Genomic DNA, 9,771 nt, shown 5'->3' with positions numbered 1-9,771 from the left:
TTGGGCGCAGTAATCCATTTTAAAGAGCCAGTGTGAAAGAATACAATTTAGAAGAAGAATTGCCATACTTTTGGAGTTTGTAATGTATATCACTGAATCAAGCTAAGCTGTGTAGGCTGTTCTAATGAGGTGGTAACTGCCTTATCCAGTTCCCATTCATCTCTGAGGGACTAATCTTTGATAGACATTATCCTTCCACGAACGTAACCTAAGGGGAGGGGGATGGGGATGTGGTGAACAGGGGTAAAAAGAAAAGACTGGGCAGTGGCAATCACATCAACAATGTTTGGAAACTCCACTTTAACAATTCATTATTGTTAAGTGCTAACCCATTAACAAATGAATTAATTGATTGCCGATTCTAAGCTAGCATAGAGAGCCTTGCTCTTGTTGTCTACCTTTCTACAGGGAAGCTCTAGCACAGGGAAGCTCTAGCACACGGACCACTGTGAAAGATACAAGTCACAATGTAAAAACACCATGATTGTTTAGTGAAACCATGAAAAGTAGTGCACCTAAACTGAGATCTGGTGTTTAGAGGGTGTTTGAATGTTAACCCAATGTACGTGTTGTAGTTCACAGTGTGTTTAAAACAGAAATGAAGTACTCTGAGACACCTAAAGTGGTTCTTCAACCTGAATATTGGTGTTTTTATGAGTGTTGTCAAAATAGTTTTATTTTTCAGTGCATGTAAAAGGCATCATCAAAACACAAAAACTGTGTTTCTCATACAATAAGTGGGTTAGAAATGGACATGGTTTATAGATTATATATTGATATTATTTTTTCAATGCTTTACTTAGACAGATTAGAAACAGGGGGGGCAGTAAAATGATACATTTTGTTTGAATTTTACCCACTCAACAACACAGCCAGACTATAAGAAATGATTCTGGTTTCATTGATATTGACAACAAACAAAAAACACTTAATAAAAAAATGAATGCAAGTCATGCAGTGCCTGTGGTCTAGCGGTAACACACTAAAACACCCCTCTCCCCACCAAAGACTGGGATAAATTCCCCCGCTCCAACCCTTTAATCTGTTTCTCACACCTATCTGTATCCCCTCTGTCATTTCAATAAAGTGTGAAAATACCCCAAATATATATATATTTTTTAATTATGCAAGTTGTTTAAATGATTTGTTAATTTAATTTGACCAAAAAATGTAAGATTGAATACAACTTAATGTGTTGCTCAAAATGTCAGAGTGTATGTACTTCCAATGTATGTACTTCCAATGTCCAATACTCAAAATGTACTTCCAATGTCATCTTTCATGAGGATAACCAAAGAGAGATAACATTTAGTGATTGAACTCATTGGAAGTGGTTTAAATCAGCTTGCTTTTTCTATCTTGCCGCTTGACTCTGATTGTGGGTAATTCAACATTTTTAGACTTCATAATTATTTCACACAATGTTGTATACATGTTTGAAGAAAGAAAAGTATGTGTTTTACACTAGTATTAACCTTGTTGTGTCATGAGGTGTAATGGATCCTGATGAATGGATATCATAACAGTCAGACAAATTGACGTTCATTGAGCAGATCACCCATTCCCAAACTCATAATTGTTAATGGAAGAGGCAAGTGCAGAATTCTCAATTCACGCAGTTCAACCTCCAGTCACTGATGGTGATTTGAACACTGTGCATGACAATGCCTGCCAAAATGGCAAACGATTAAATACATGAAACAATGTTAACCATTACAATTCTCCAGATGAAGTGATCTAATTCTGCACTAGACAGGATTGAAACACCATAGTCGTGTTTAGAAGCTTTAGAGAGAGGAAATGGCACCAAAAGAGAAGGTATCTAATTCTGCACTGAACAGGACTCAAAACACCAACATTATGCTTTCAACTTTCTTTCGGTAGGGTTCTCAGTCCCTCGCAAGGTGTTGCACTCCTCTTGATTAAGTGATGTTACAATACACCATGTAATGTTTCATAACAGTTTAGGATGATGTGTTTAAATAATCCAGCAAAGTTCAAGTTTTCAATCAAATCAAATGTATTTATAAACCCCTTTTTACATCAGTCGATGTCACAGAGTGCTGTCCAGAAACCCAGCCTAAAACCCCAAACAGCAAGCAATCTTAAGGCTCTTAAGGCAGATGTTTTGTCTCCTTCAAGTTGGTGGCAGCTCAGCTCATTACAAAGCACTTATTTTAACAGTGCACATTCAGGTTTAAATTATTAATCTACTGGAATCAAGATGTAGCTTGAATGGAACAAAGAATGAGTGCCATATAATGAACGGCAGGTAGGTTAGAGAGGTGGGCCAGCAACTTGAGGGTTGCCAGTTTGAATCCCCAATTCGTACCAAGAACTCTGGCCCTTGAGCAAGGCATTTGACCCTTAAACTGCTCCTTGCATTACACTATTTCAATGATGACATTTGATGTGGGATAGAGATTACGGTTTAGAGTTATAGATAACCTTGATTGGGTGAAAACAGAATGCTTACGACTATCCGGGCAGCAAGCCAATTAGAGCACAATCAGCCCCCAATACACCCCACCTCTTTGTCCATTCCTCCCTCCCTCACTCCCGCCCTGGAAAGGGTGTCTACGTTTCTGAGAGTTGAAATCAGGTGAATTCTGATCAACATACCTCACTAACAAATAATTATTCTCTGTGCAGGACATGGATATTCAGAATGTCTTGTCTATTTTTCCTCTTCACAATACTGTTGCATGTATTGTCAGGGATGGCAGCCACTGACTTTGGATCTGAAAAGTGTCTCAGCTACTTTTTTCAGTTACTGTTTTTTTACCAATAACTCATGCAGAAACACCAATAGGAAAACATACTCTCATGACACCACCCCACTATGTAAACATGGAAAAGTTTTCCCCATCTTATTGATTTACTTAATAAACTGTATGCTATAGTAGTTGGAGTTATTTTTTAAACTCATACATGTTCATGGCTAACAGGTACAGCTAATGTTAGCTACATAAGATGCTTAGTTGTGTTGTCAACGGCCCTTTCCCTGAGCTTCATCACGTGAAACCTTTCTACCATCCACCTGCTGCCTGTTGTCTGCCATGTATACTAGATCGCTTGACATTGGTGTCTTAAAATGCCACAATATAGGGATGAGCCTTAATCTGGAAACAAGATTTACCTGAGATGTACCTGGCCAATCCTTCCAATCTCTGCAAACTGCAGGGATGTAACATGGGATAAGGATCAAACTACAAGATTATCCCTTTAGCCACAGATTGTGGGGTCAAAATGACTAATTTGAGGAAGGATCAGGGGTGGGTTAATGGTAAATGTCCCTCCTCCTCCTCACCGTGCCCCCGTCCTCCTTTTTATACACCTGCACACAGTCAGCCAATCCTCTTTCCCTTGGAACCTCTCCAAGGAACCGTTTCCTCTTCCATCCTTCTCCTCTGTCCTCCTCTCTCTGTCTCTCGTGTCTTTTCAGATCAGTGCTACTCTAGTTAAATTTAATGGCAGTAGGGTTTTGATCTAGTTTTTGCTTGAAAACCAGAGCTTCTCCCAATTTACCATCAGCAATAAAGGTATGCTATTTTAATTTCCAGAATTTTTGTATGTGTAAGTAGGCTTGTTTAACAGACTATATTTCACCTTAGCATTTGGGTCGGTTGTTTAATTTGAGGTATATAGATCAATTTCAGATTTTGAGCTTTAAGGAGAAATCTCAGTTGACAATGCTTATTTGACTGAGATTGGATCTTTGGAAAAATGTATAACTTTTAGCATTAAAAAGGATTTGATATAGTTTGACACTAATGACAACAAAACTGTGTTTGTACTGCACAGCAAACCGAAGTGCATGCATTGCGATGAACCTCATATTGAAGATTCTTTCCTCAAACTAGGTGAAGATGAAGGACCACTACAGTCCTTCAAGATACATGATGAAGAAAAGATGGAGAGCGAGGGAAAGAACGGGTGCGAGATAAATATCATCCCCAGACTCAGGGTTGTATCATAACCAAGCTGTATGGGTTAGACGTATGGGTATGATACGACCTGGGTTTGGCGGTGGTCTGCTGCTGCCTTCAAACAGAGTATTTTGCATGTATTTTCTTCCCTTTTACTTTTCCTTTCCATTTTGCCAAGATAAGAATGTAATAGCAGCCCAAAATGAATTGTTTTAACAGCTGTAAAATTTCTTAAAATTACACTCTTGACTTTTGCATTTTGTGTTTTGTGACAAAAGTATCCTCCAAAAAGTGATCCACAAAATAAACTGAATAGAACGAACCTTGTACTTCGGTCCAATCTGCTCTTGTGAGATCATGGCCAATAGAAAAGAATCCATTTGAAAACCCTTAGATTAGCAGTTGTGGGGGTTGGTGACACCAGTGGGATCTACCTGGTACAGCCAGAAGAGGACTGGCCACCCCTCTGAGCCTGGTTCCTCTCTAGGTTTCTTTATAGGTTCCTGCTTTCTAGGGAGTTTTTCAGAGCCACTGTGCTTCTGCCTCCGCATTGCTTGCTCTTTTGGGTTTTAGCCTGGATATCTGTAAAGCCCTTTTTGACAACTGCTGATTTAAAAAGGGATTTATGAAATAAATGTAATCTTGTGAGGGTGGAGTAACAGCATAATGATCCTAAAGGGGTAAACCACAGCCTCTTGATGTGCCAGGCAAGCTAAGTCAAGTGCACCTAAGAGTTGCTCTGCACGTCGCTCCAACGGGTAGTATAACTTTTTCATTATATTTCATTATATCACAACGGTTTGATTTGTCTTATCTTAGCAATTTCTTCTCAGCTAGCTACATAGCCGTCTTTGTATCAAAAGATAATTGCGTAATTATCGTATTTCGCCGTCCTAACGTAGTCTTCACTAGTCTTCACTAGCCAGCTAGCTAACGTCCACTGATTAGCTGCACTGGAGAAACTGTTACACTCAACTGAACGACTTGATTAGTTTAGTGTCAGCTAGCTACATAGCTGTCTTTGCTGTCTTCGTATCATCTTATCATCGTATCCAAGATAATTGTGTTGTTTAGGTTTAGAGTGTGTAGTCTTAGAGTGATTATCTTAATTTACCGAGGTTAGCTAGCCAGCTATTTGTTAACGTAGGTGACTCTGCTAGCTAGCCAAACAGCTAGCCAACGCTAGCCAACGTCTTCTGTATAGACCCGGAAGCATTCACAGGTTGTATCACATTTTCACTTCATTTTCATTACAGTACAACGGTTTGATTTGTTTGATCGTAGCTAGCTACTTAGCTAGCTACATAGCCGTCTTTGTATCAAAGATAATTGTGTAGTCTAGAGCGATTTTCTAGGTTCGCTAGCCATCTATTGTCGTTCTTTTAACGCAACGTAACGTAAACAACACTGCTAGCTAGCCTGCTAGCCCCCGAATAGCAACACTGCAGAAACTATTACACTCAACGGAACGACTTGATTAGTGTAGTGTCAACAACGCACCCACTGCCAGCTGGCCTACTTCAGCAGTACTGTATCATTTTAATCATTTTAGTCAATAAGATTCTTGCTACGTAGCTTAACTTTCTGAACATTCGAGACGTGTAGTCCACTTGTCATTCCAATCTCCTTTGCATCAGCGTAGCCTCTTCTGTAGCCTGTCAACTATGTGTCGGTTTATCCCTACTCTGGTGGTCCCAGCGCGCACGACCCACGTGGAGTTCCAGGTCTCCGGTAGCCTCTGGAACTGCCAATCTGCGGTCAACAAGGCAGAGTTCATCTCAGCCCATGCCTCCCTCCAGTCCCTCGACTTCTTGGCCCTGACGGAAACATGGATCACCACAGACAACACTGCTACTCCTACTGCTCTCTCTTCGTCCGCCCACGTGTTCTCGCACACCCCGAGAGCGTCTGGTCAGCGGGGTGGTGGCACCGGGATCCTCATCTCTCCCAAGTGGTCATTCTCTCTTTCTCCCCTTACCCATCTGTCTATCGCCTCCTTTGAATTCCATGCTGTCACAGTCACTAGCCCTTTCAAGCTTAATATCCTTATCATTTATCGCCCTCCAGGTTCCCTCGGAGAGTTCATCAATGAGCTTGATGCCTTGATAAGCTCCTTTCCTGAGGACGGCTCACCTCTCACAGTTCTGGGCGACTTTAACCTCCCCACGTCTACCTTTGACTCTTTCCTCTCTGCCTCCTTCTTTCCACTCCTCTCCTCTTTTGACCTCACCCTCTCACCTTCCCCCCTACTCACAAGGCAGGCAATACGCTCGACCTCATCTTTACTAGATGCTGTTCTTCCACTAACCTCATTGCAACTCCCCTCCAAGTCTCCGACCACTGCCTTGTATCCTTTTCCCTCTCGCTCTCATCCAACACCTCCCACACTGCCCCTACTCGGATGGTATCGCGCCGTCCCAACCTTCGCTCTCTCTCCCCCGCTACTCTCTCCTCTTCCATCCTATCATCTCTTCCCTCCGCTCAAACCTTCTCCCACCTATCTCCTGATTCTGCCTCCTCAACCCTCCTCTCCTCCCTCTCTGCATCCCTTGACTCTCTATGTCCCCTATCCTCCAGGCCGGCTCGGTCCTCCCCTCCCGCTCCGTGGCTCGATGACTCATTGCGAGCTCACAGAACAGGGCTCCGGGCAGCCGAGCGGAAATGGAGGAAAACCGCCTCCCTGCGGACCTGGCATCCTTTCACTCCCTCCTCTCTACATTTTCCTCCTCTGTCTCTGCTGCTAAAGCCACTTTCTACCACGCTAAATTCCAAGCTTCTGCCTCTAACCCTAGGAAGCTCTTTGCCACCTTCTCCTCCCTCCTGAATCCTCCGCCCCCTCCCCCCTCCTCCCTCTCTGCAGATGACTTCGTCAACCATTTTGAAAAGAAGGTCGACGACATCCGATCCTCGTTTGCTAAGTCAAACGACACCGCTGGTTCTGCTCACACTGCCCTACCCTATGCTCTGACCTCTTTCTCCCTCTCTCCAGATGAAATCTCGCTCCTCTTGTGACGGCCGGCCGCCCAACAACCTGCCCGCTTGACCCTATCCCCTCCTCTCTTCTCCAGACCATTTCCGGAGACCTTCTCCCTTACCTCACCTCGCTCATCAACTCATCCCTGACCGTTGGCTACGTCCCTTCCGTCTTCAAGAGAGCGAGAGTTGCACCCCTTCTGAAAAACCTACACTCGATCCCTCCGATGTCAACAATTACAGACCAGTATCCCTTCTTTCTTTTCTCTCCAAAACTCTTGAACGTGCCGTCCTTGGCCAGCTCTGCTATCTCTCTCTGAATGACCTTCTTGATCCAAATCAGTCAGGTTTCAAGACTAGTCATTCAACTGAGACTGCTCTCCTCTGTATCACGGAGGCGCTCCGCACTGCTAAAGCTAACTCTCTCTCCTCTGCTCTCATCCTTCTAGATCTATCGGCTGCCTTCGATACTGTGAACCATCAGATCCTCCTCTCCACCCTCTCCGAGTTGGGCATCTCCGGCGCGGCCCACGCTTGGATTGCGTCCTACCTGACATACCAGGTGGCGTGGCGAGAATCTGTCTCCTCACCACGCGCTCTCACCACTGGTGTCCCCCAGGGCTCTGTTCTTGGCCCTCTCCTATTCTCGCTATACACCAAGTCACTTGGCTCTGTCATAACCTCACATGGTCTCTCTTATCATTGCTATGCAGACGACACACAATTAATCTTCTCCTTTCCCCCTTCTGATGACCAGGTGGCGAATCGCATCTCTGCATGTCTGGCAGACATATCAGTGTGGATGACGGAGCTGAACCTCGGCAAGACGGAGCTGCTCTTCCTCCCGGGAAGGAGTTCCATGACATCACGGTGACAACTCCACTGTGTTCCTCCCAGAGCGCCAAGAACCTTGGTGTGATCCTGGACAACACCCTGTCGTTCTCAACTAACATCAAGGCGGTGGCCCGTTCCTGTAGGTTCATGCTCTACAACATCCGCAGAGTAAACCCTGCCTCACACAGGAAGCGGCGCAGGTCCTAATCCAGGCACTTGTCATCTCCCGTCTGGATTACTGCAACTCGCTGTTGGCTGGGCTCCCTGCCTGTGCCATTAAACCCTTCAACTCATCCAGAACGCCGCAGCCCGTCTGGTGTTCAACCTTCCCAAGGATTCACCCCGCTCCTCCGTTCTTCCACTGGCTTCCAGTTGAATCGCATCCGCTACAAGACCATGGTGCTTGCCTACGGAGCTGTGAGGGGAACGGCACCTCAGTACCTCCAGGCTCTGATCAGGCCCTACACCCAAACAAGGGCACTTTCATCCACCTCTGGCCTGCTCGCCTCCCTACCACTGAGGAAGTACAGCTCCCGCTCAGCCCAGTCAAAACTGTTCGCTGCCCTGGCCCCCCAATGGTGGAACAAACTCCCTCACGACGCCAGGACAGCGGAGTCAATCACCACCTTCCGGAGACACCTGAAACCCCACCTCTTTAAGGAATACCTAGGATAGGTTAAGTAATCCCTCTCACCCCACCCCCCCTAAGTTTTAGATGCACTATTGTTAAGTGACTGTCCCACTGGATGTCATAAGGTGAATGCACCAATTTGTAAGTCGCTCTGGATAAGAGCGTCTGCTAAATGACTTAAATGTAAATGTAAATGTAATGTAAAATATAGTGATGCTTTAATCAAATCTTTCACACACAGGCTTCTAAACATCCATAGTAAATGTAAAACAACACTCCTTATTAAGCAAGCAACAATTATTTTAATTAACCTTTAAGATTTAGATGCACTATTGAAGTGACTATATAAGTGACTGTTCCACTGGATGTCATAAGGTGAATGCACCAATTTGTAAGTCGCTCTGGATAAGAGCGTCTGCTAAATGACTTAAATATAAATGTAATTATCAAACTTGAGATACTCTATATATACAAAAGTATGTTGACACCCCTTCAAATGAGACGATTCAGCTATTTCAGCCACACTCGTTGCTGACAGGTGTATAAAATTGAGCACACAGCTATGCAATCTCCATAGACAAACATTGTCAGTAGAATGGCCTTACTGACGAGCTCAGTGACTTTCAACTTGGCACCGTCATAGGACGCCACCTTTCCAACAAGACAGTTCGCCAAATTTCTGCCCTGCTAGATCTGCCCCGGTCAACTGTAAGTGTGGTTATTGTGAAGTGGAAACGTCTAGGAGCAGCCGCGAAGTGGTAGATCACCATGCATAATGCCAAGCGTCTGGAGCAGTGGAAACGCATTCTCTGGGGTGATGAATCATGCTTCACCATCTGGCAGTCCGACGGACGATCTGGGTTGGCTGATGCCAGGAGAACGCTACCTGCCTGAATGCATAGTGCCAACTGTAAAGTTTGGTGCAGGAGGAATAATGGTCTGGGGCTGTTTTTCATGGTTCACACTAGGCCCATTAGTTCCAGTGAATGGAAATCCTAACGCTAGAGTATTCTATGATATTTTAGACAATTCTGTACTTTCAACTTTGTGACAACAGTTTGGGGAAAACCATTTCCTGTTTCAGTATGACAATTACCCCATGCACAAAGCGAGGTCCATACAGAAATGGTTTGTGGAGAACTTAGCTGGCCTGCACAGAGCCCTGACCTCAACCTCATCGAACACCTTCAGGATGAATTGGAACGCTGAGTGCCCGACCTCACTAATGCTCTTGTGGCTGAATGGAAGTAAGACCCCGCAGTTGAGGCTGTTGTAGGAACAAAGGGAGGACCATCTCCATATTAATGCCCTCAGGGGTACTCCTAGCACAGATTAATAGGCATTTTTGGTACTAGTACAGCAGTTTGAGAACAACTGTTGTAAATCATGCGCTTTGCTGACATC

The sequence above is a fragment of the Oncorhynchus gorbuscha genome, linkage group LG25 (assembly GCF_021184085.1).
Source record: "Oncorhynchus gorbuscha isolate QuinsamMale2020 ecotype Even-year linkage group LG25, OgorEven_v1.0, whole genome shotgun sequence".
Lineage (NCBI taxonomy): Eukaryota > Metazoa > Chordata > Actinopteri > Salmoniformes > Salmonidae > Oncorhynchus > Oncorhynchus gorbuscha.
Note: the sequence above shows the minus strand (reverse complement) of the source record.